Source organism: Sarcophilus harrisii, chromosome 5, assembly GCF_902635505.1.
Source record: "Sarcophilus harrisii chromosome 5, mSarHar1.11, whole genome shotgun sequence".
In the NCBI taxonomy this organism is placed as follows: Eukaryota; Metazoa; Chordata; class Mammalia; order Dasyuromorphia; family Dasyuridae; genus Sarcophilus; species Sarcophilus harrisii.
Window position 1 is genome coordinate 179,872,333 of NC_045430.1, and position 26,489 is coordinate 179,898,821.

Here is a 26,489-nt window from a genome sequence, read left to right on the forward strand (position 1 = left end):
TAATATTCCTTGAGATCTTGGGCTAGTCACTTTTCTTTCTTTTTTCCTTTAATCCACTGGAGAAGGAAATGGCAAAGCACTACAGCATCTTTGCCAAGGAAACTCTCTGGACTGAATAGCTGAATAACAATAGCATTCCATTCTATTCATTTACTAGGATTTATTTTACCATTCTTTGATTGAGTGTTATCTTTTTTTTTGTTGTTGTTTGCTACTACAAAGATGCTATTTTGGGATATATGGTAGCCCTGTTTCTGTCTCTGTCTCTTGGGGATGTATAATAAGTAGCAGAAACTCTGGTCTTAGTTCAATTCCAAATTATTTTTTTTCTGAATGGCAGAACCAATTCACATCTGTACTGACAATTTTTTAGTATGTTCATCTTCATATAACTCTACCAATACTGACTATCCCCATTTAAAACATAATCTTCTGGTTATAAGATGAAACCTTGGAATTGTTTTGATTTGTATTTCTCTTATTGTGATTTGAAACAATTTTTGTGTAGTTGTTAAAATTATTTGAAATTCTTCTTTTGAGAACTTTTTGCAAATATCCTTTTACCACTTGTCCACTGAGAAATGGCTCCTGTATACTTGGGTTACTCTCCTATATGCATTGGCTATTAGACTCTTATAAGAGATGTTTGAAGCAAGGATTTTTCCAGTCCTCTGCTTTCCTTATTCTAGTTTCATTGATTTTGTTTCTAAAAAGCATTTTAATTTCATCTAATTGAAGTTATTTATTTTATATTTTGTGATCACTTCTATCCCTTGTTTGGTTAAGAATTCTACCCCTAATCATAGCTATGGAAGTTATCTGATTTGGTCTATTAAAATATATTTTATTAAAATATTTTATTTTTGTATCACCCATATTTCCCACTGTATTCATCCGACTATACCCTGCCAGAAGGCTGTCCCTTAGAATGATGTTTGAACAAAGGAAGAAATCCAAAAAATTCTGCAAAACTAAACAGCAAATAACATTTTTTGGGACATCATATGCAGAATCTCAGATCTGTGTTTCTTTACTTCTTCAAAGGGGGAGGAGAGTGAATTATCTTTTCATATGTTTCTTTTGGTCAAGTTAGTTATTATCACTGCGGAACATTCAGGTTTTTTAAAAATATATTTTATTGATACATTTTGTTAGGTCACTTAGATTTCTCCTCATATATTCTCTTTTTCCTCTCATAGAGACATCCTTTATAGCATAAGAAAGAAAAAAATAGAAGAAATAATTAATTAAAATAGAGTAACATGAAGAAAACAATTCTATTTTATGCTATTATCTAGTGTTTTGGGCTCAAAGTGAATGTGAATGAGGAAGGAAAGGTGTTTTCTCATTTCTTATCTGGAACCAACTTAACTCTTTGTAATTTTACAATATTTAGTTACAGTTGCTTTGTGCTTATTTTACTTTCCATGTACATTGCTTTAGTCACATATATTGTTTTCCTGGCCCCACTTAATTCACTCTGCATTGCTTTTTCTGAGTGTTTCCATGCATACTTTACTGTATTCATCATACTCATTTTTTCTTATTGTACAGTAATATTACATTACATTCTTGTACCACAAAGGAGTACAAGGGGATTTATATCATTCCCCAATCAGTGGGCATCCACTTTCCTTCTCTCCTTAAATCTTTGTTACCACAAAAATAGCTGCTGTAAATAATTTGGTGTGTTTGAATCTTTCTTCTTATTGATCTCCTTGGTACATATATTTCTGGAATCTCTGGAGTGAGGGCATTTTATTCATTTTTTTGTATAATTCCTGGTTGCTTTTCTGATTCTTTTCTAATTTTTCATGGTGTGATCTTTGATAATCAAGTTGCATATCTCTTTTGATTAATTGTCTGGTATATTAGCTATGAATCCAATTTCTGCCAAACTTCTTTTCAAAATTTTGCAGGAGGTAATTATCCAAAGAGGTAGTTCCAGGTAAGTTATATTGTTGGGTTAATTGAATACCGGGCCATTGAGTTTAATTGTTTCTGATTCTCCCTTATTCAACTGATTTATATTTCTACTTTAAACCAGAGCAGGACAATTTTGATGATCACTTTTTATAGCATCATTATGGCATCATACAAAGTAATAATTCATATTTGAGTACCAGAAATGTGTCAGGCATTAGTGATTATTGGGGATACAAAGATGGGAAAAAAAGATAATATCTACCTGCCTTCAGAGTGCTTAATGTCTGGTAGGGGGATGAAATATATGTTGAAAACTAATGTTAATAGAACGTAGAAAATGGAATGGCATGAGAGATATTAGGAAGAAGAGATTTGTTCTAGTTCTGGACATATGGGAAAGCTTTAACATATTTCTTTTTCCCTTTTATGCAGCATGTCTTGCTCCCACACTAGGTTCTTGTTGCCATAATGTCCATATAAATGTGAGCCATTATTATTATTGTTGTAGGTTATTGCTCATTTGGGCCCTAGTACCCTTCAGGCTAGCCATCTTACTCTTTTTCTTCTCAAGTACCACTTAGGCGTTTATTTTGCATCTATGAGCAGCAGTAATTTCATCCATCCAACTACAAAGGAGGTGACAATTTAACTCTGAATTAGAGACATAGCTTTAGCTGATGAAGAAGGAGAAGGAGTTTCCTCCTAGGCTAATAAAAGCTAGTAGTGCTACCCCTCCCAAATAATATTTGCATTGGAATACATTTCCTGAACTATATGTCTAATTGGGGACTTTCAGACCCTTTTGGCTACCTGAACAGATAATTTTTTTTTAATCAAATCCTTTTATTTTCAAAACATATGCATAGATAATTTTTAACATTCATCCTTGCAAAACCTTGTGTTCCAAAATTTTTCCAGCCCTTCCCTGACTCTCTCCCCTAGATGGTAAGTAATCCAATATATGTTAAACAAGTGCAATGCTTCTATACTTACTTCCACAATTATTATGCTGCAACAAGAAACATCAAATCAAAAAGGAAAAAAATGAGAAAGGAAACAAAAAGCAAGAAAAAAAAATAATTAAAAAGTGAAAATACTATGTTCTGATCCACACTCATTCCCCACAGGCCTCTCCCTGAATGCAGTCCTCATCATAAGGCCTTTGGAATTGTTGAAAAGAGCTACTTCTGTCAGAACTGATCATCATATAATCTTGTTATTGCTGTGTACAATGTTTTATTGGTTCTACTCACTTCACTTAGCATCAGTTCATGCCAGTCTCTCCAGGCCTTTCTGAAACTATCCTCCTGATTGTTTCTTACAGAACAATAACATTCCATAACATTCATATACCACAATTTATTTAGCCATTCCCCAACTGATGAGCATCCCCTTCGTTTCCAGTTTCTGGCCACTACAAACAGGGCTGCCACAAACATTTTTGCACATGTGGGTCCCTTTCCCTTCTTTAATATCTCTTTGGGATACAGACCTAGTAGTAACACTGCTGGATCAAAAGGTATGCACCTTTAGACATAGTTCCAAATCGCTCTCCAGAATGGTTGGATCAGTTCACAATTCCACCAACAAGGCATCAGTGTCCCAGTTTTCCTATATCCCTTCCAACATTCGTTGTTATTTTTTCCTGTCATCTTAGCCAATCTGACAGGTGTGTAGTGGTACCTCGGTGTTGTCTTAATTTGCATTTCTCTGATCAATAATGACTTAGAGCATTTTTCATATGATTATAAATGACTCTAATTTCTTCCAGATAATTTTTTAAAAAGTGAGAATGTTCCCCATAAGTCACAATAGGAAGGTGCTTGCCTACTTTCCTATGTGTAAATCCAGCTTCATAATCAGGGCAGGGGATTATTACTCCAGATTTGTGCCCTTTGATGCTGGCAAAGGTTTCAGTATTCCTTCACTGTTCTAGCTCTATACAGGGCAGAACAGAACAGGAGGAATGTGCCTGACATTTTGACGCCATCCTGCTACCCATACCCTAACTCCCAGGACAAAAGTATGGTTTTGTCTAAAGGAGACTAGAATATCCAGATGGAAATGCCTTTTATCCCGAGCTTTTCAATCATTTAGATTATTGGTAGCTTAAAGTAAAATAATAACAATATTTTGAGGGGTTTATATTTATATCTACTTATAAGACTTCATATATCACAACATGAATTTGGTAGCAATTCTGTGATACAAGGAAGGGAGGTCTTACTATTCCGTGCCTATAGTTGAGCAAAATAAGGAGAGAGAAGTGAAATGATGGGTCAAAAGTCTCCCATTTGATATCTGGGAGACAGCATGGCTTGGTGGAATGAAGCCCAGTCTAGGGGTGGGGAGATCCAGGTTCTATGAATTTGCTAGGCAGATATGTGTCTTCTTACACAATCCCTTAACTTCACCAATCTCCATTTCTTCAGCTGCAAAATGAAAGCCTTTAAATAGATGATTCCTAATTCCCCTTCCTTCAATGACTCCTATGATTGTACCCCTGGACTCTTTTGAGCACCAAAAGTGCCTTAGTATTGTGTCCAGGGAGTTCTACCGTCCAGCCAAGCATAATGGGAGGTGGTTGGAGATATGGAGGGTGGAGAGGAGTCCAAGGCTCCAGGGGAAAAACCAGTCGTTCTCTGAGCACTACAGTGTAGGAAAAGATATTGTGATCACTTTGTTGATGGGAAAACAAGACACCATAATACTCTGTCACATTTATATAGTGTGTTAAAGTTTATAAGGTGTTTTTCCCATGAACAACCCTAGGAGACAGAGAGCATTAGCATTATTTTTATCCCTGTTTTATAGCTGGCTACATGAGCTTCAGAGGTATTAAGTGATGTTCCTATAAACATCTAATATTGGAAGGAAAATATGTATCTAGGGTTGGTCAAAGTCACCAGCTACACTTCCCTAATACACTTTTCCACTACACTTTTCCTAATAAAGACACTTAGCAAGGTGTCTAACACATAGTAGATGCTTAATAAATGTCTGTTGGCTGACTCTTAGCTTTTCATTCTGTGATGCATTCAACTTTACAAAGCACTCTCCTTATAATATCCTTGTGAAATAGGTCCCAATTTTCTCATAGTCCTTCAGTGAATCAGCAGTCCTCTGTGATAAAGTAGATTTTGTTCCGTGTAAATTGAATATGTTGTGGTTTTAATTCATTGTGAGAGTAGAGTTTGGAGAAATCTGGGGAAGAAAGTCCAGTATTAGGATCCTGTAATATTGGAGAGGGACACATCTGAGAGAATAGGGAAGTTCTTAGGAGGAATCTTGGAGAATGTAGCTGTCACTGTCTAGCATGATCTCAGGCATCTTGCAGTACAGTTTCCCAGAGACATACATGATGCCAGGGGACACAGAAACTCCCATGGCTTAGAAACCCTCTAAGCACCAAGAGGATTTTTTGTAGCTATGTTGCTTTTCCATGAAGCACTCTTATCTATTTCTCCACTTTGAGGAGTTCTGTGACAGCAGCAGAAGGGGCCATGCTAATAGATACCAATCCAGAGATTTTGCTTCTGCCTTCTTTACCTGGTGCTTTCAGTCAACTTGGAGAGTAGGAAAAGAATTGGAACAGTCCTTAGAATGACTGTCCTCACAGGTCCTTTGCTCTAGCTTCCTTAGTGAGGTAGTATTGTAATATAGAGAAACCAGATCTGTTTTTAAAGTGCATTAGATTTATTTTACATATGTTTTAAAATATTTGTTCTAGAAAGGTCTCTTTAAAATTAGATGTGAGTAGACAGCTTGGTGAAATTGTTATTAAAGAGAGCAAATGCATATAGATGAAGATAATTAATCAATAAACACTCAGCAGTCAAATATCTGTTGCGTAGGGCAAGGTTTTCTCCTTTGAGGAAGAAGAATTACTTTTTTCTGATTGGAAAAAGACCATCCTAGGGAATTTAATGATTGATGTGCACGATTATTGTATGTTAGAGGTTCCTCATTTCTAAAAGTTGTGCTCTAGGGCAATGGTTCTCAAACATTTGTTTTCAGTATCTTTATACTATTAAAATTTATTGAGGAGCTGTCCAAAGAGTTTTTGTTTATGTGGGTTATATTTATAGATATTTATATAGATATTTAGAAATAAAAACTAATTTTGAATTTGTAGACTTTTTTTAAGACTTTCAAAGTCCCCCAGGATTCTCTGGGTCATATTTTAAGAACTAGTGGTCTAGGGAATGGTCATAGGAAATGCTTTCAGGGATGCTGTTTTCACTGGCTTCCTGTTGTAGATTCAACATGGACCATCCCTTGGTGGTGCAGTACCTGTCCAGACTTCAAGGTAGCTTTGACAACGTGGTTACCAATATGCAAGACTTACTCAGGGGACATAAATGGGATATAGCCTACTATTTTCTCTTCCCAGGGGAAGAGACCTAGTAGAGCATATTGATGAACACTCAGAAGCAGATAATGCTTCTGGGAATGCAGAATATTACAGCCGTCTTTCTTGGCTTCCTATGGGGTACCATTTGACTTTTTACCCCTTCATCCCCTCTTTGCCTTTTTGATAGATCATAAGACTTAGTCCAAAGATCAAAGAATCAATGTGACCAGTGATAATTCCCTCTCCTCTTATGCTGAAATATTCAAGCTGCATTGTAGCTTTGGAAACACACTGGGGTTCCCCTGATGCAATGGTCACACCTGCCTCCTTCTGCCTCCATGGTTCAGCTACATTGCCTTCTGTCATACAAATATGTAACTATAACCCCTCCAAGCAGAATGCGGCACCAAGTCTGTTCCTTCCTCATCATGCTAATAGAGAGAGGCAGCCTGCTCCAAAGGAAGGTTCTGAGAATCGGGAGGTCTGGACTCCTGGGCAATGAGCTCATCATGCAGCAGAAAGTAAAGGATTCCTTATTAACTCCAGCAGCCTGGGTCAGAAACATGATCTTCCTTGGCAGCAGGAAGTTTCAGAGGCAGATGGTAAAGTTGTGGAGGCAGTAAATATTAGGTGTTAAGCCAGGAAGCTTCCTCCATTGTTAAATGAAGGGCTTAGATTGGGTAATTTAAAAAGTCCCTTCTAAGTTTGGTGTTCTATGATCTAATGATTCTCTGAACCTGAAGGTGGGGGGAAGAGGGCAGAAGCCAAGACCCTGGAAGCTCTCGATATCGGCAGGAGCAGATATCAAGGCAGAGTTGCTGATGCAATATTCCTAAAACACAAGTCCTCTCCCTGCTTCACCTTAAGAAATTTCAGTGGCTCCCTATTGCCTTTAGTGTAAATACATAAAGTTTTCTGTATAACATTTATTCTCTGATTCTAGGATATCTTAGCCTTAATTGGGTGGAAGGAAAATCAATGAGTCAAAAAAGAGAGATGAGAGCCAGTTGTCAGGAAACAGAGAATTAGCCAGATGAATATGAGGCTTCAGGTTAAGATTAAACCTCTTTAACTTCCCTAAATTGGGATTTATGAAACTAAAGAAACAGTATAGTATAGTAAAAAAAGAGCACTGGTCTTGGAAAAAAAACCAGGATTTGAGGTAGGTCTCTTTGCCTCTCTGGAGTCAGTTGCCTTATCTATGATGAATTTTGACTAAATGGTGTCTTTTCCAGTTCTGATACTTCATTGTTTTATGATGCATGAATTTATCTACACCCTTTTTGAACATAGTTATATTTTGGAGGGGCGTGTATGGTTTAAGCAACCTCTTGGGTCCAGACACCTCTAATTCAAATTTAGATTATGTTTCTTCATAGTATGAAAGAATGAAAGTAGAGGGAAAGAAAATACTGACTTCAGAATATACACCTGTGCAAGAAAGAGACCTTCAAAGCAACTCTTGTAGCAAAGAAACATTAAAAGTAATTTTGATTAAGCTGAGATCTCCCTGAACTCAATAGCACAGGTGTAGATAGATGAGAGTGAAAAAATTATCTTGGTGATATAGTAATAAGCTAATACAGTGTGCCTGACAACTCAGGGATTGGAAATTCATAAATAAATTCATATTTTTCTCCTAGAAAGATTGATTAAATATCCCAGAGCAAAATGAGAGAGAGACAGTAAGTATGTGTGAAATACAGAGTAAGTGTGTGTATGTGTATGTGTATGTGTGGTATGTGTGTGAGAATGTGGGAGAGAGTATGTGTATATGTATGTGTGTGTAAAAAAGAAAGAGAGAGAAGGAGAGAGGGAAAAAGAGGAAGAGAGAGAAAGGGAAGAGAGAGAATGAGTTGTGGACATGAGTGAGAGAATGTGTGTGTGTGTGTTTGTGTGTGTGTGTGTGTGTGTGTGTGTGAGAGAGAGAGAGAGAGAAAGAGAGAGAGAGAGAGACAGACAGACAGACAGACAGAAGAAAATGAAATGGCAAAGAGGAAGGCAGACTAGGAAAGGATGGAAGCATAAAAAGAGGAGGAGAAAGCAATGGAGGGAAGAAAGAAGAGAGAGAGAGTAAAAAGGGAACTAAGGGAAGGAAGAAGAGAGAAAGGGACAAAGAAATGTATAAACAGAAAGATGGATCAAGAGACAAAAAGAAATTCTTGGTAAGCACATCAACTATGAATAAAGTATACTTCATTAAAGATGTAAACACCTACTGCTTGGAAATATCATAAATTAACCTGCCAAGAAACTTTGCTAAAGGTCATATTTAACATTAATCAGGCTTGGGAAGTATATTTTCATGGCTAGCAGGGCTGGGGGGAGGAGAGGGAAGGAAAGCCCTTTTTCTTTGCATTGTACCCTGAAAATTGCCATCAAATTATTTAGAAGGAACAGAAAAATAATTTCTTAGTGATTTTAGGGACAGAAGGCTCGATTCTCTAATGTCTTGGATATTGCTCCTCCTTAGGAGCTATAGAAACTAAAATGAAGGGTTGACTACCCAGACCTCATTTGTATACATTTCATTCAGTTTCCTATCGACTCCTCTGTTTTCTATGGCACAGCAGATTTCTGAACAAAGAAATCACTCTCCAGTAAATGTCACTTCTGTGGGCGATGAAGCTTGCTGATGAGAGTCACACAGTATGAGAAGTGCCCAGGTCAAGTTGGGGTAGATGGTCAGAGAATCTGGAAGATGCTGAGAATGGAGGCAGGAAAGAGATAGTAGCTAACACTGTGACTGAAGTGACCTTGGAAAATGTCCTTTCTCTTTCAGATTGCATGGTTTTTGTGGGTTAGGACCTAGGTTCTTGAGTCAATAGGACTAGATTGTATAAGATTCCAACCTAGCCCGTTTCTGGGGCTCATCTTCTCTGTCCGTAGAATGGCTGTGAAGGATCAGTAGCAGCTCAGGTGAGAAAGGACACTCTTGCAAGAGGAGCTGGAAGGTCATGGAGAGATCATGTTTATTGGTCTAGGGTCTGGGGAAAGTAGAAAAGCAAGTCAGAGAAGATCTCATTCTCTGGGCTTTTTCTTCCTTGGTTGGTTATATCCAATTATCTGATTTTGATTAAAAAAAATAATTTGAGGGAGGGTGGAGTCAAGATGGCAGAGAGTAGATAGGACTTTGCCTGAGCTTTCATTGGGTTTCCTCAGAATCAACACCAGATCAAGCTTCTGAATGGATTTTGGAGTGAGAGAACCCACAAATATTTGGAGTGTAATGAATTTCCAGCAGAAGATTTCTTGGAAGACTTCAGGAAAGGTCTGTCTCAACTGAGCAGGGTGGGATGTGGCCCAGTCCAGGCACTACACAGGGAGACACAGGGCAGAGAGACCCCACGTGGGGAATATAATAGGAGGCTGTTAGCTAAAATACAACAGTGTGGGTTACTCTGTCCTGGTTCAGAAGCCAGTGGCTTGACAGACTAGCTGTGAGACCTCCAATGTAACTACAGAGGGCAAATAGTGAACTCCTGACCTCAGCATAATGTGGGACGACGTGGCCAGACCCGCCCAGCACAGGAAGGTCTCCAGAGCACTGGCCCCAGCCCAGCGTGAAGCCCCAATCATCCTGTAGAGGAAGCTTGGGACAATCTTCCCTGTGCCCTAGGGCTCTCAACCTTTAAAAATGAGCAAAAAAGAGCTCTGACCATAGATAGCTATTATGAAGGTAGGGAAGAACTGACCTCAAACTCTTGAGAACACTAAAGGCAAAATACCTCCAGATGCAGCCTCAAAAGAACTGGTTTTCAACTCAAAAGGATCTCTTGAAAGAATTCAAAAAGGATCTTAAAAGAAAGTTAGAAGAAAAATGGGGAAAGGAAATTAAAGCAGGAGAGTTTGAAAAAGGAAACCCAGAAATTGTCTGCAGAAAACAACTCCTTGAAAATATAATTGGTGAAATGGAAAACCACTTCTTAAAAAATAAATTTAGTAAAATGGAAAAAGAAAACAACTCCTTAAAAATAGAACTGGTTAAATGGAAAAAAATCCAATGAACAAAAGGACTGCTTTGAAAGTTCAACTGGCCAAATGCAAAAGGAGGTAAAAAAGTCGAGGAAAATAATTTACTTAAAAAATATTTTTTTTTTGTTATTTGAAGTTTACAAACATTACATACTAATATTTCCACATACAAAGAAGATCAGATAGAGCAGATAGTACACAAAACTGAATCTCCATTTTGTATACAGCTTTTTAAAAAATATGCTCCAGAGTCATCTGCTGGTCTGATAATTTTTTCTTTTTAAAATTCTATTTTTCTAATTATACTTTATTTTAGCATTCATTTAAAAAACTTTTGAGTTTCTTGTTCTCTTCTTCCCTTCATACTCTCCCCCACTCATTGAAAAGGCAAGCAAAATGATATCAATTATACATGTGAAGTCTGCATTTCTATTAATAAGCTTCTTCTCTCCCCCAATATTCTATCCTCCTAAATTAAATTCAAACCATACCAACCAACCTCCTTTCTTATTTATAAGCAAAGTTAAATAAAACAAACTTGTACTTTGACTATGTTTAAAAATATGTTTCATTTTGTACCTCTATTCTACAGTCTCACTGTCAAGAGATATATGGCTTGTCATTATTCTTCTGGAGTCAAGGTTGGTCACTGCCTTGTTCAGCTCAAGTCTTTCAGAGTTGTTGCCTTTTACAATGTTGTTGTCATTGTTCAAATTGTTCTCCTGGTACTATTCATGTCACTTTGCATCATTTAGTTCAAGTCTTCCAAAATTGATTCAAATCTATCATTTCATCATTTATTACAATGCAATAATTCTATTACAATCTTACAATGTAACTTGTTTAATTGATAGGCATCTCCTTAATTTCCATTTCTTTGCTATAACAAAAAGTGTTGCTAAGAATATTGTTATATATACAGTTCATTTCCCTCTTTTTTAATCTCTTTGGAGTGCAAGTCTAGTATTCTGGCTTTGATTTTCTGAAAGATGTTGTTTCCATTATCAGCATTATTAGCTGCCTTCATGTCTCATCCTGGTGGTTTTCTTCATCATTTACTTTTCTCCAGCAGTGCCTCCAATATGCCCCATAACAAAGCTTCACTGAAATGTACACTTGAGGAGAAACACCATCATAGTATTGTTTGAAGCAAATCTAATGGAAGAACATGAAACTAAAAGGAAAAAAAATCCATCTGACAAATATGTAGATGCTGAAGGATGCTGGCTATGGAAACACATTGGCAACCCAGACATTGGATGGGGGAGATCCATACTGAGAGTCATTCATTTATGAGGTCCTTTCTTTTTTTTTAATGTTGATAGTTCTTCTTTTTCACAACATGTTTATTTTATAATTTATCCAGTCCCCACAGGACAGAGTGGGTAACCCTCCCTTGGAACACAGAAAACAATTAAGGAAATCTATTTGCAAAACAACCAATCCTGGCACTATGTAGGACCATAAATTTAGAACTATAATGGATATTAAAGTCTGATGCCCTTATTTTACCTTTTGGGAAACTGAGATTGACAAGGGTTAGGTATTTATTGAAGGTCATAGTGACAGAGTGAGGATTTGAACCCAAATCTAATATTCTTTCTACTGCATTGTTGTTTTTTTCTGCTCTGAGAGTCTCACCCCCAATTCTCTTCTAAGAGGAAGGAGGTGCATTTCATCATCTGTTCTCTTGGACCTAAGACTGTCATCAAATTTTTCCTGAGTTCAGCTGCATTTTAGTGTTGTTTTACATTACCTATTGTGTATTGTGAGAAACAGTGTGGCAGAGTGGATAGGATTATTGCTAATTTGCATTTCTTTTTTTGAAAGTTGTTCATACCCATTGGCCATATATCTATTGGAAATTGGCTCTTAGACATATATTTATGTCAGATCCTTTCATATCATGGATATCAGACTATTATCAGAGAGATTTGATGTAAGACTTTCTTTTTTGTTTTTCGCAATTGACAAGAATATTTGAGTTCCTTTCCAGCATTGTAATTCTTCTATTTTATTCTAGAATTCTATGTATTTATGAAACAGAGCAACACATGGAGAAAAGAAAGAAATCTAAGACATACCTCATCCCTAACTCCTTCCTCTGTTTATATTTCCACACTATGGAAGTGTAAAATTATAGAAAAAAATTTAAATTTACATAAAATAAAAAATTGGGATTTCTTGTCTTTCTTTGGCACATTTATCTACTGAGAAGAAATAATAGGCTCAGGGAGAAGGCAATGTTGAGGGAATAGCAGCGGCCACAAGTTCTTACTCCCATTTTATATTTCTCTGTGCCATCCATTGCACATCTGCATAAACCAGAGGTTCCTCACCTTTTTGTGTTGGCTGTTGAAGTCTATGAACTTCATTCATGTTGCCTACATTCATGAATGAAGAAAATGCTAAATTTCCATTACAGATTAGTGAAAATAAAGATGTTATTTTCACCCAACCAGTACCTGGTTAATCCTATTTTGCCTCCCTGTATGGTACAAACGGTCACCATTTGAGTCTGCAAGACTTGCCTGAATCCTAGGATTTGTAGGATCTAGATCTTGAAGACATCTTAGATATCATTATCCCCCCAGATGATGGGGAGCACTGAGGTTTAGAAAAATAAAGAGCCTTGCTTAAGGTCACTTGGGGAGTGAGCAGCATTGCAAAATTTAAACCCAGAACTTCTCATTCTAAATTCAGAGTGGACTCCTTGGAATTGTAGCTGTTACAGTTTTTGTTCATCCTTTGTTTTAGAAGAGGACCAATGTCATCAGAATGGGAATATTTTGACTTATAAGTAAATTAGATTTCAGTGAGGCAGAGATGTGCAAAGTAATCAGCTCCACTCCTTCCTCCAGTCATTGTAGTCCAGTGGCAAGACATTGGTCAGGATGACTGTTGATGGCCAAGGATGAAGTGGGAACCTTGGCATTTTTGAATGAGGTCTTCCCTAGATCTCAATTTGTCTGAGGCAATACCCATTCAATAACTAAAGCTTAGGTAAGAAATGAGGTAAAAGATAGTTTACTCTGCCTTCACAAAACAATCAATTAAAGGAGGGGAAGACCCTCAGAAATTTCTGGCCAGAACAGAAATAATTTCTATTCACACTCACTCTAAGCCTTCAAACCATTACAATGAGCAAGTGAGACTTGGACCAATCAGTAACAGCCAGAGTGATTTGGGTTTAAAGGCATAATTAGTGCTATATTTTATGAAATCACAAATGAAAATTACACGAGACAAAAGAGTTAATTGTCCTTTATAAACAACAATAATAGCAACAATGATAGAATAAATAAGTATGGCAAAAAAATTTAGCTTTCAAACCCCAACTGAAAGCAATTTTCATGCATAATAGGTGGTTTCTGTCATAGCCAAGTCAAATGGCTATGGGAGGGGAGTCTGGACTGAAGCTCCCCTCTAAAGTCTGGGTGGTATAGAATGGTACCCCCCTACAGCTTGACATTGAATCAAATCCTAGATTGTTAACTTGGAAGAGACCTTAGATACTTTAGTCCAGCCCCTCATTTTGTAGATGAAAACCCTGAGGGACAGAAAGGAATTATTTGCCCCAAATCTCTCAGCTAGCTAGAAGTGGATAGTAGGTGTTTTGCTTTGCAGACCACTATTCTTTCTGGTGCATCAAAACCATGATGTGGCCCCATTTTGGGCATGTGGCCTAATGACCCCAAACTATAAAGTTTGGAGTTCCTTTTTCCTCATGCTAAAGTGTGCAACAACTTTTAATGAATTCAGTATTTAGCTTGGAATTCTAGACTCTGAGAGTTGTAAGGAACATGAGATTATCACGGGATCATATAATCATAGATTTAGAACTAGAAGAGATTTTAGAGGTCAACAAATCAACCTCACTCATTTTATAGATGAGGAAACCGAGGTATAGATTAAATGATTTGCTTGGAGTTACATAGCTAGAGAGTGTCTGAGTTAGGATTTGAACTGAGTTTTTCCTGAATCTAAGTGAGTGCTCTATCCGTTTCTCCAGAAAGCATCACCTAATTTAATCTTTTTAGGACCAAAGTCTTGATGAAAGAATATGACTTGATCCAGATCACCTACTTTTGTTACTTCAGATGCAGTAAATTTATTTGGTGGCCACCAGAATACATAGTTCCAATAAATGCTGATACTCTCTTGATGAAAGAAAGGGGAATCATTAACCTTAATGTCATGATGGTCATCCAGAGCTACCTGAGTCTTAGTGGTCAGGTTCCTGGGTTTGAGGTTTGGCTTTTCCTGGGGAGAAAACATGGATGGTTCATTCTCATAACTTGGCAATTGTCCTTGAGCTTTGACTTGTTTATAGTGAATTTACTTTCTCCCCCATCAGACATGGGTTTGTTGAGAAAAGAAATTGTGACTATTGTTTAAAAAATTCCTCATGTTGTTTTGGACACAGTGGACCCTCTTTTAAATGCTTGTTGATAGACTGATTGGCATGAGGTATAGAGTAGAACCCATGTGTATACAGACTAGCTGGGAGGAAAAGTGCTCGATGCGTGAAGGGCTATGGTTTTGTCATTATGGCCATTTTTCATGGATTTGAGCGACGTATAGTTTCTTTCTGTTGGTATTCTCAAGGTAGGGGAAAACTCAGTGCTGAGATGTGTTATGTAGGAAAAAACACCCTCCTTGAGGGAAGCAACAGAATCCCCAGCTCTTGAGTCATTAAAAATTGGTTTGGAGAAAACTCTGGAGAATTGATAAAGGGAAGCTGTCCTGCATAAGAGCCTCCCTAGAGAAAGGAGCTGCCTGACCCCGTGGGGCTCTTTCCCTCTCTAACTTCTACAATTCATCAGGTTGGTCTCCAGGGAAAGCATGAGAATTGAGCACAGATTATGAAAACTCTCCAGTACTTGATGTGTGTGTGATTATTATGATGTGTATATATCTATATCTATATGACAGCCACTTTCTCCAACTTCCTGAAAGTTTTTCCTTTTGACTTCCCAGCTTTCTACTCATTGTGACAAAGCCCAAAGGAAAGTTGGCTTATAAAACTAAAGGGTGACTTCTGTCATTTCTCTGTTATTAGCTATTTTATAAAATATTAAGCCCACCTTGAGTTTCTTGTGTAAGAAGAGGGATTCAGATGACTTGAAGGCCAACAATTTAAACTTTACATACATTTCAGAGAGTATTGGGTGAAGTTTGACAAATAAAAGGAAGAGGATCTTAATGGAAACAGTGTGGGGAAGAATAGAGAAGGTCAATTATTTTTGGATTTTGAATTGGAAGGGACCTTAGAGCTCATGCAGGCCAATGCTTCTGGTAGAAGAGTAAATAAGGAGTCTGAAGAAATTAAGTGATTTACTTAAAGTAACACAAGTGGTTGTAACATGGTGAGGATTCATATCCAAGTACTTTGACCCCAGAGTCGGCGATTTTCTCTTTGTGTAATGCTGCCTGAATTCACAATTAAAGGCATAAAATGTTAGAATTACAAGGGACTGGCAGATGACTTAGTCAGAATCTATAATTTTACAAATGAAGAAACTGAGACCCAGAATGGCCTGTCCAAGGTTACACAGATTGTTAATGGCAAAACTAGAACCAGAGCCCCCCAAAAGAAGGAAAAAAATTAATTCCTGTTTTGCTTCTGCTCTCCTTATTTGGGAGAATGTTCTTCAGATTGAGAAAACTGGAATAAGAAAGAGTGAATTGAAACCCAAAATAAATGGGTAAGTGGCAAAAGAGCTTCTAGCTGCCCTTAATGTATTTGGGTCATCTGGTTTGAATAAATTATATTCCTGGTATCCAAAAGAGTTAGCTAAAGTGACTACTGAGCCATGATTCATGAAAACAAGAAATTCCATAGTATTGTGGACAGTGAAATGTTGCCCTATTTCCCAAAATACGAAAGAGATGAACTCTTTAAACTATTGGACAATGAGCTTAATTTTGTTTTCTGTAGAACATCATCATCTCTCTCCCAAGTAAGCTTCTGATGATTTCTTGAGGGATGGCCCTTGCTTTGTACAAGTAAGAGATGTGACTTTGGACCGGTGAAGAGACTCTAAAAATAGTGGAGTGTGTGTGTGTGTGTGTGTGTGTGTGTGTGTGTGTGTGTGAAAGAGAGAGAGAGAGAGAGAGAGAGAGAGAGAGAGAGAGAGAGAGAGGTGTACAGATTTTGAATGACTAAGGATGTCCCTGGAGCTGCACACATATAGGGAGAGATGATATTGCAATATATTCCTTAATTCCAATCATCTCTGATAACTGTTAAAAGTGGACTTCCCAAGGGAAATTTCTTTCTCCTTGATTGAACTCATATTTCATCTTGGTCCTAAGTTGCCGAACTCCCTGACTCCTGTGCATTCTGTCATCTAACTTAATTTGTATAACTCCCCTGATTACTGTTTTACAACTTGCTTTGATAAATACATTTGTTTGCTTCCTATAATTGTCTTCTATGTAATAAGCATCTGGTGGGAGGAAAACTAAACAAACAGAGAATTATCAACCCTCCTGGAATGACCAAGGAAAGGAGATTATATTTTGAATTCCACAAAAGTACATTGTATTCCTAGACAGCGAATATCTGATACGTGATATATAGACACAATTTTAACTCAAAACCCTTTCTGGAGATAAGAGAGTAAAGGTGTGAGTGGTCAGGCATGGCCTTCTTTCTGTAGTCCACAAAGTTGGAAATCACTATCCCATATCACAGGATCTAAATAAATCCCTAACATAGCTACGTGCGGTCCTTGTGGCTTGGTTCCACCTTTGTTAGATAAGTTTATATGCTAGATTTTAAATCCTGGAAAAATTCTAATACATGTTAATAAAAAGGATAATTTGTTAAGTCTATCTCCCAAAGAGATAATAAAGGAAGGAAAAGGACCCACATGTACAAAAATATTTATAGTAACTGTTTCTGTTGTGGCAAAGAATTGGAAACTGGGGGAATGGCTGAACAAATTGTGGTATATGAATATAATGGAATTGTTCTATAAGAAATGAGCAGGTGAATTTCAGAAAAGCCAGAAAAAACTTACATGAACTGAAGCTGAGTGAAGTGAGGAGAAACAGGAGAACATTGTACCAGCAACAACAAGATTATGTGATGATTAACTGTGATGGACTTGGCTCTTCTCAGCAATATAGTGATGCAAGACAATTCCAAAAGATTCATGATGCAAAATGCTGATCATTTCCAGTGGAAAAAATTTATAATCTGAATGCCCTTTTGAAGTATACCATTTTCACTTGTGTGTGTGTGTATGTATTTTTTCTCTTTGTTCTGTTTCTTCTTTCACAAGATGACTGATGTGGAAATATATTTAATATGATTGTACATACATAAACTATATCAGATTGTTTGTTGTCTTGGGGAAGAGGGACAGGAGAGAGGGGAAAAATTTGGAACTCAAAATCTTATAAAAATGAATATTAAAAACAAAAAAATAAAAGAAACAAAAAGGATAAGTTTCTGAACCCTTTGAAAGGTATCTACTAATTACTAAAAGACAGTATAGGTTTATCAAGACTAAGATATGCACAACTAACTTGATAGAATTAATAGATTGTTAGATCAAATGTTGCTGTAGACATAATTTGCTTGGATTTTAGTGAAACAATTCACAGTTTCTCATCATATTTGTGGACAAGGTGGGGACATGAACTGGATGAATATTTAGATTGATTCAAATCTGGGTGAACAGAACTCAAATAATGGGGATGAATGGACCTATGTCATCTAGGAGGGTCATCTCTAATGGAGTGTCACAGGACTCTTTCTGGCATTATTATATTCAGCATTTTTATAGCTTGTATGAAGGCATGGATAGTATGCTTATCAAATTTAGAGATGACACAAAGCTGAAAGCCATACCTAATATGTAGGATGATAGAATTGGGACCTCAAAAGATCTCAATAGGCTAGAAGATGAACCAAATCTAATATAATAAAATTTACTATGGTTAAGTATAAAGTCTTATCTCTGTAAAAAAAGGTTTATAGAAGAAAGGAGGACATGTGAAAGAAAAACTTTCACTGGCCCTGTCACACTATTCCAAAGATCAAGTAAAGATATTTTTTGACATCTCTTTTAGTTCAGAAAAATTCTATACTTGTTTTTCTCCCCACCTCCCTTTACAATGGAAATACAATGGAATTATCTTTAGATAATATTTGATGGAGAGCATCAATCTCCAAAGATGAAAGAAAACCTATAAACTCTGTTTTCTGTTTCTCCACTACCCATTCCCATACTACTCTAAAGTTACCTACTCTTTCCATTGTGTTCTTTGGAATACCTACTCTATAGATATTTGTGTTTAAACCTTTTCCGTTATCTTTCTAATTTCTTGCTTTCACTAAGACCTAGTTCTCACTTGATGACAAAGCCTTCCTGGCCATCCCTCCCAACTTTGGTTGTACTTTTAGTTATCCACCCCTAACTCTACCACAGGTCAAGGTGAAAGAGTGATAATAATCCTTTCTCCCAATGGCCATTTCTAGGCTTTTGCTCTACCACTATTATTCAGTCACCTCTCTTATGAGGTTCATCCTACCCATACATATCATTCAATCAAAATTCGTATGGCTATTGATTTCCAATATTCACAATACTCCTCTTCTTCCTTAAGTTCAATGCCTGATTCCCAATCTTTCTCCTCCTCAACTTCTGCCCTTAAACTATGTGATTTCAACATACATACTGATACTCCCTAAAACATCCTTAACTCCCAGTTCTTCAACTTACTCATTTCACATGACCTCTTCCTCTACAACACCTCAGCTACACATGGAGATGCTCTTACCTTTGATTTTGCAACAATCACTTCTATGATTATGAACTCTGAAATTCTCATAATCTGTTCTTATTTTATCTCTTTTTCTGCTTGCAACTCCAAATCTTGTTCTTTTTTCTTACCATGACCTCCAATTCTTGACTCTTTAGTTCTTTCTCCAGCCATCACACCTGTATTGAATATGTTCTCTATGCCTTAGCATCATGACTCCTTGATAAATCAGTCCAACTCTATACTTTTATTTTCTCTCAAGTGTTCCTTGCCCTATCTCTGATCTTACTCTGCCAAGCCTCAACTTTGGCCCACTCCCACCATTTGCTGCCTTTGATTCTATGCATATGCTGTGGAATAAAGTTGGGAAAAATATGAAATCACACTGACTGGGTTCACTGTGAATTTGTTATATAACTTCAACTGGGTTCTCACTGCTGCAAAGCAATTCTTTTATGCCTCTTTAATGAACTATTCCACTCACCATAATGCTTTTTATTACTTCTTCATTCATCTTCAAACTCTTATAGTTACCTCTCTCAGCTTTATTAACTGAGAACATTGACTCATATTTTACTAAAAAATTGAGACCTTTTGCTGAGAGCTGCTTTTTCCATCCCCCTTATAGCATATTATTCCTCTGTTTTCTACTTCTTTCACTCTTATCTCACATGAAGAGGTATCCTTTCCTATCTAGGAGAAGAGGAAGTGAGGAGAATGACTCCATTTATTATCTGTATCCAATCCTTATTAGCAATGTCATCATATCCCTGTTATGTATATGAATGCTCACATATGAATATGAATATTCCTGCCTCTTCTATGTGATATCCTGATTAAGGATTAAGAAATCCTTCAGTTATTTAGATTCATAAATTTGTAGAATTCCAGGCCTGAAAGGGAGGTTTTGTGGGAGTAAGAATTGGCCCTGGCATTAGAGGATCAGGGATTGAATCTTACCTTGAATATTTTGGGCAAATCTCTCAACCTACTGGACCTCAGTTTCCTTATCTCTAAAATGAGGAGGTTGAATTAGATAATCTCTCAGATTGATAATCCTATCAAATAATATAATCTGATTATTATGATTTTTATATTTTCTTTCCCCTTTTATTTTGAGAAATATAATTATTAGACTTTCTCTACCTAAAGGAGGAAATCTCAGGGAAACTGAGTCTTACTGTTTTTTGACCCATTGATTTGTTTGGTGACTTTGGTCAATTTATACCCTTCTATTGACTAAGTTTCTCTAACTCTATCATATGTTGGAAAATAGTATATATCAGAACTTCTCAGCAATGAATGGTCTTCCAAGAAGCTACTTAACTTTGTACTTCCTGTGTAGAAGAACACAGTGGGGAGAAGTTCAGAATCACTGTCATCCTTCATTTTCTCATCTGTGAAGGACAGTTTTGATCTGATTTAGACCCAGACCTGATATGTCAGGGTAGATCTGAAACAGGGACAATCCCAAGCAGCCTGAATTGTCATAGACTTACTGAGCACATCATCCTTGGGCAGATGAGATTGACTTCAGAATCATACAGGAGTCTAGTGGAGTCTGATTTTGGTCCCCAACCCAAGACCGACTTCAGAATTGCTCTAGTTATCTGTTTCTTACATTCTTTACCACTGCTCATTGGTCAGTGATGGTATGGAACGGAACCTTGAGTAAGAAGGGTGGATGGGAAGCATTTAAGCTTTATCTTGTTTAAGCCAGGGACAAAATAGTAGGTGATCCATTCCAAGCAATCCAGGGAAAGGAAGGAAGATGAGTATAGATCTCAAGCAAGGAAAAGAAAATGTATAAGACAACATCTGCCATGTTAGGGTATGTAATATAATAATAATGGGCTGTTAGGTGTACTAAAGCCTTGAAACACAGGCACCCACTGGATGTTGGTGGGGAGTTGGGAGAGAGCTTCAGCAGAAATGTTGTAATAATGCTTTAGATACGCTGAATACTGGCAGCAGCAGTCATCTAGAATGTGTAGCCCTGCTACCCAGTGTCCACTAAGTACTTAAACCAACTGTCTTGAGTCTGGCTCTGCTTTGGAGAAGAGCAGCCATCCTCAGCTCAGGACCAACTTCCAATTACTGGACTTAAATTTAAGCCTTAACTCATTCTGTCCTCCTGAGGAAAGATATTTTTCCTTTTTTTTTTTTTTCTTCTAAAATTTCTAGGGACTCTGTGTATGTCATGCACATGTAACAATCCCACCCACCATGTTCCCCTCTTAAGTCAGGAAATGTAAAACCCAACACTTCATAGAAATATTCCTTTGTAGCTTTCCCCCTCCCCTCAGTTCTACATACTGCCCATTAGACTGTCACATTTAACGGTCTGGCTCATAAAACAAAAATATTATAGTACTGTAGAGGATATGGTATGTGCAGGAGCAAATGCAGTTCTGAGAAATGGAATTTTTTTCTTCCCGGACATCTGTAGGTTCAAGTCTGCAACCCTTAGGATAGTCTACTAATAGACTATAAGTCTACTCACCAGGTGGCCTTAGCTAATCCCTGAATCCTCTTGGGACCTCGGTTTGCTTTTTTATGAAATGGTATGAATAATCCTTGCTTCCTGCTCATTTTAGAGGGATGTAGCAAGGATAAATTGAGGAATATCTTATAGAATCCTTTCAGGTCCTTAGAGAAAGAAAGGGCTGTTTAAATGTAAAGTATGAGGGGAATTTACATAAGAGAGTTTGGCAAATACACATATAAGCATAGTACATCCATGGCAAAAAACCTCTATCTATCTATTCAGAATATAAAGAGTACAATCAAATAATTACCTGTATCCATTATTCCATGAAAACTCCTCCTTGAAAAATGTGATGTCCTGCTCCTCTTCCCTTTTATATTTTGGAGTTGTACACTTGGGGCTGTTGTGCTTCATTATAGCTGCCTACCTACCTTTATGACAGATCAAGAGTTTGTGGTGTGTACAAGAAGTAATTTCTTTTTTAAAATCAAAGCTTTTTTATTTTCAAAACATAAGCATAGATAATTTTCAACATTCATCCTTGCAAAATCTCATGTTCCAAATTTTTCTCCCTCCCTTCCCCTTACGTCCTCCTTTAGACAGCAAGTAATCCAATATAAGTTAAACATGTGAAATTCTTCTATACATATTTCCAAAATTATCATAATGCACAAAAAATCAGATCAAAAAGGAAAAAAGAAAAAAAGCAAAATACAAGCAAACAACAACAAAAAGAGTGATCCACACTCAGTCCCCACCGTCCTCTCTCTGGATGCAGATGGCTCTCTCCACCACAAGACCATAGGAACTGGCCAGTGTCATCAAAGAAGTAATTTCTTAATAACTTTAAATGCTTCATACTCGACCTCACTCAACACCCGCCTTTGCTATTTCCATTTCTAGATTCACTTGAGTGAGCTCCTGGGGAAAGAGCCCTTATCACTCACTTACTGATCCCTTCCTAAAATTTTGGTAACTGGGTGACTTCCTTGGAAAGGGAAAGACAGCAAATCCAGGGGGCTGAGTAACAGATTGTGGGCCATTCTTTGATTTTTATTGTTCTTAGAGCCAGTCAGAAATTGTGGACTACACAGCCAATAGTTCTCTGGAGTATACTTTCTATCCTCCTCCCCCTCCTTAATGATTCCAAAAGAAAAAAAAAGTAGGCTTAATTTTGTAATGGGCTTTGAAGAATGGAGGGTTTGGGCTCCTGAATGTCTGTAGCTTTCAGAAGCTTGGCTCTCTGCCTTTCTTTTAAGAGCATACAGATGCTTAGTCTATGGGATAAAGTCAGACACTTATTGATCTCAAGTCAGGAGGACTGTAATACTGTGCTTAACCCGTGGCTCTTTGGGACTAGCACCCAAATGAAGGACACTTAATGTTTTCTGGATTTGTGTCTGCCATTGATGACATCACTTCTGTCAATATCATATTGAGCTTTCTCCAAGGGATTCTGACTATAATGTAGACATGATCTCATTTGTCCTCATAAAGTCCACAGGAGGCAGAGATGTGGAAGGTCAGAACCTCCTTGCTTTATAGAAGGGAAAACTGAAATATTAGCTCAGAGTCCTTTAGCAAACTGGAAGGTGGGGCTACCACGGTCTGCTCACTTGATAGACATATTGGGCCATCATTGCTTATTAGCCGACATATATATATATATATATATATATATATATATATATATATATATATATATATTCTTTTATTCTTTGTGAAGGGACTCAGTAGCAAAACAATAGTAAGGTGACCCAGACCCACACTAATATCATGGACACTGCCTTTCCATGCACTACCTTCCCTCCCACCCCAAAACCACGGGAACCATTCAAGGAAAGGTAATTCAAGACCAATACAAACTTCTTTTTACCTATCTCTTGTTATGACTTTATTACAAATGCAGCATATCTCCACGTTAGCAGGATTGTTTTGCTTTTCACTAGTCACCTTAAAATAAACACAGAACCTGCCCCTGCTTCCACTCCCAAAACTTTACTAAATTTTGGTAGAAGGTGAGAGACAAGTCAGCATCTATCCTTGTCATTAATAGGACACGTCAGATGCAAACAATCTCTGGACAGGGGAAAAGTCAGGGAGGAGTTGATCCTAAGAAATGTGTTAACCAACTGGCAAATTCCAAAGAATAAAAGTGATGGATAATAGTATTCATGAAATTATAAATTTATTCCCACAAAGGATTTAAGGGGTCATCCAGTCAATTCTCTTCTACCATTTTACAGAAGAAGCAAATGGGGAGAAAGTGACTTGCCTAAAGTCACACTATAGTAAATAATAGAATATGCTTTGAATCTGGCCAGGTCTTTTGACTTCAGATTTAGTGGTCTTTCTACTATATAACATATATTCATTTATGATCACATTCTACTTTTATACTTTTCATGACATTTTTACCACTGAAGTCTTGTTTGTCCTACCTTTCCATATTTGTACATATTATATTATGCATGATATTATATATGGATATATCATATTCATATTACATGTGGATATATTATATATGTAGATAAACATAAATATAAATAAAAATATGGGTAAATAATTATCTAAATGGATTAAATTCACCATGTAGGGGTATTTTGAAAAGATTAAAGCCCTCTCAATGAAAGGTGTCATTATTATTTTTCTTGTTGTCTGCCTTTCAAAACCACCAAAAGTAAGGCAAATATTGTGTGTTATTATCATTTAAATTTTATTGATGCTTCTGTAGTTTTATAATAGTTATTTCCAGATGGTCTTTTGGATAGGCATTCTTATTCCCATTCTACAAATGAAGAAACTGAAGTCTGGAGCTATAACAACAGTTCATTGAACATCATGTAATATGTTTTTGAAAGAGTAAGATCTAGAGCTTAGTTTGCATGACTTAGCCTTACTGGGAAGTTATGAGAAAGATGGGCTATACAGTAATTAATCTATAATAAAATAAAGTCCAAAAGGATTTGATCAGCGATGACCCAATCTGTAACTTCAACCACCTAGATGATTCTTTATAACTAAGCTCAATCCCACTGAATCCCTCCTCATTGGGGTAGATTGCTTTGTGGTAGACAACATTGTACCAGATGGTGATATAGGGTAGTACTAACTGATATGTATTTTTTTTTTTTTTTTGTTCATAGATATTTATTGATTACTTTATTAGACACAAATGTTTGTGATGGTCCTGTGGTGAATACAGATATGTAATAAGCATAATCCTAGTCTTCAAGTAATAACATTAGGGAAGGTAAAAATATTATTAGTAATATTAGGTAATATGTTATATAAAGTAGTACTAATATATTAACATAATATATTGCTACTGATATGTATTTTCTAACCTTATTACACATTCTTCTCCTCCACACAATGCATTATAATCAAACTTTTCTGTTGGCTGCTCCTTGCATATGACAATCCATCTTCCAATACTATCATATGCTTGTCTTTATTTGTGAATAGGGACTGGAAGGTAGAGGTTATTTCTTGACTTTCATTGGGAGGCATTTTTTTCTTGGTCATTCATGTCTTTCCTTGAATAGGGATAAGAATTCTTTCTTCCTATATATACTTCAAAATTGGATTTATTCTTTATGCTTACTCAGGACTTCATTGAAGCAGTTGATATTATCAAATGTTTAGGAAAGTTCTTCCACCAGATAATGCTCCACCAGATAATAATAAAGACACAGAAGTAAAGGTAGACATCGAAGGTCACATACCAAGAAAGCAATAGATTGGACACTGGAAGCAAGAAGTTCTTGCCAAAAGAGGAGGACCATGTTGATCCAGCTGTAAAAGAGGACACCCCTCACCTCATTTCCCCTCTGACACTTTTCTTCTTAACTTGGCTCCTTTCAATGCTCTTTTTCCTCACAGTGGCAGTGCAGGACCTTTAGTCTGAAAATTATGACAGTTGTGGGTAATTCTTTAGGTTATTTTTAAAGCAAGTCATCTTTTTTCAGTCTTATCTGGAGGTTTTTTTGTGTCCTCAGTTGTAATGATCTTTTGCAATTTGGAATTTGGAAAGGTTTAAGTAAGAGCTTAGTGCCATTCCCCAGCTTTATATACATTTTCCAATGTGATGATAAAGAAAGAGGGAAAACTGAGAACTCTTCTGTAACAGTAAACAGAATTTAAAATCCAGACAGATACACGATTTTATACTTGAATTCTTGGCAGATATTGAATGGGCTTCTTTTTTTGAAGGAGATTCATTGGAGGGAGGAGTCCTTTACAGAACTAGAAAGAGGAAAAAATATCACTATTCTGAGGGGTATATGATAGATAAGGACAGCATAACCTTACTAGTGTGGTGGGGTAAAAACAGTATTATATAGCCTGCAGTTGTGGCAAGGCAGGATCTCTCCATATTTCTAAATCTTCCCACTCCTTCTTGTGAATGCTGCAAGGGCTATTAGAGCCCATGAGTTAGTCCTCTGCCCTGTTCTCAACACTGAACAGAGTCAGAAGTAGCGAAAGGCTAAGTATACAAGAGCACTAAGGGGCAAAAGTGTTTAAAATCACCTTTTAAAGATATGGTGATTTTGGTGGTAAGGGGAAAACTCAGGAGGAGACCTCGAACACCTGATCTCCTGATGGGCAGAGAGACACACTAGAACATCAAATTGCCTCCAAAGTCAGAAAACCTGGGTTCAAATCTCACAAATAATGCGTGTGACCTTGGACAAGTCAGTTAATCTCTCCAGTTTCTCTTATTTTTATTGTTTGGAAAATGAAGGGGCTTAACTAAACGATCTTTGCAATCTCTTCTAACTCTTTTCCTGTGATCCTATGGCCAAAGAAGGAAGGATATCCCTTGGGTTCTACCTGCTAAAAAAGAGAGAAAACTATAAAGCAACTTCCATTGTTAATTATTCTTGTTAAATAGGTGCTATGCTCAATTTCCTTCTGTTTGCTGAAGTGTAAAAATGCTTTAAGATCCTCTAAACTGCCCTAGTT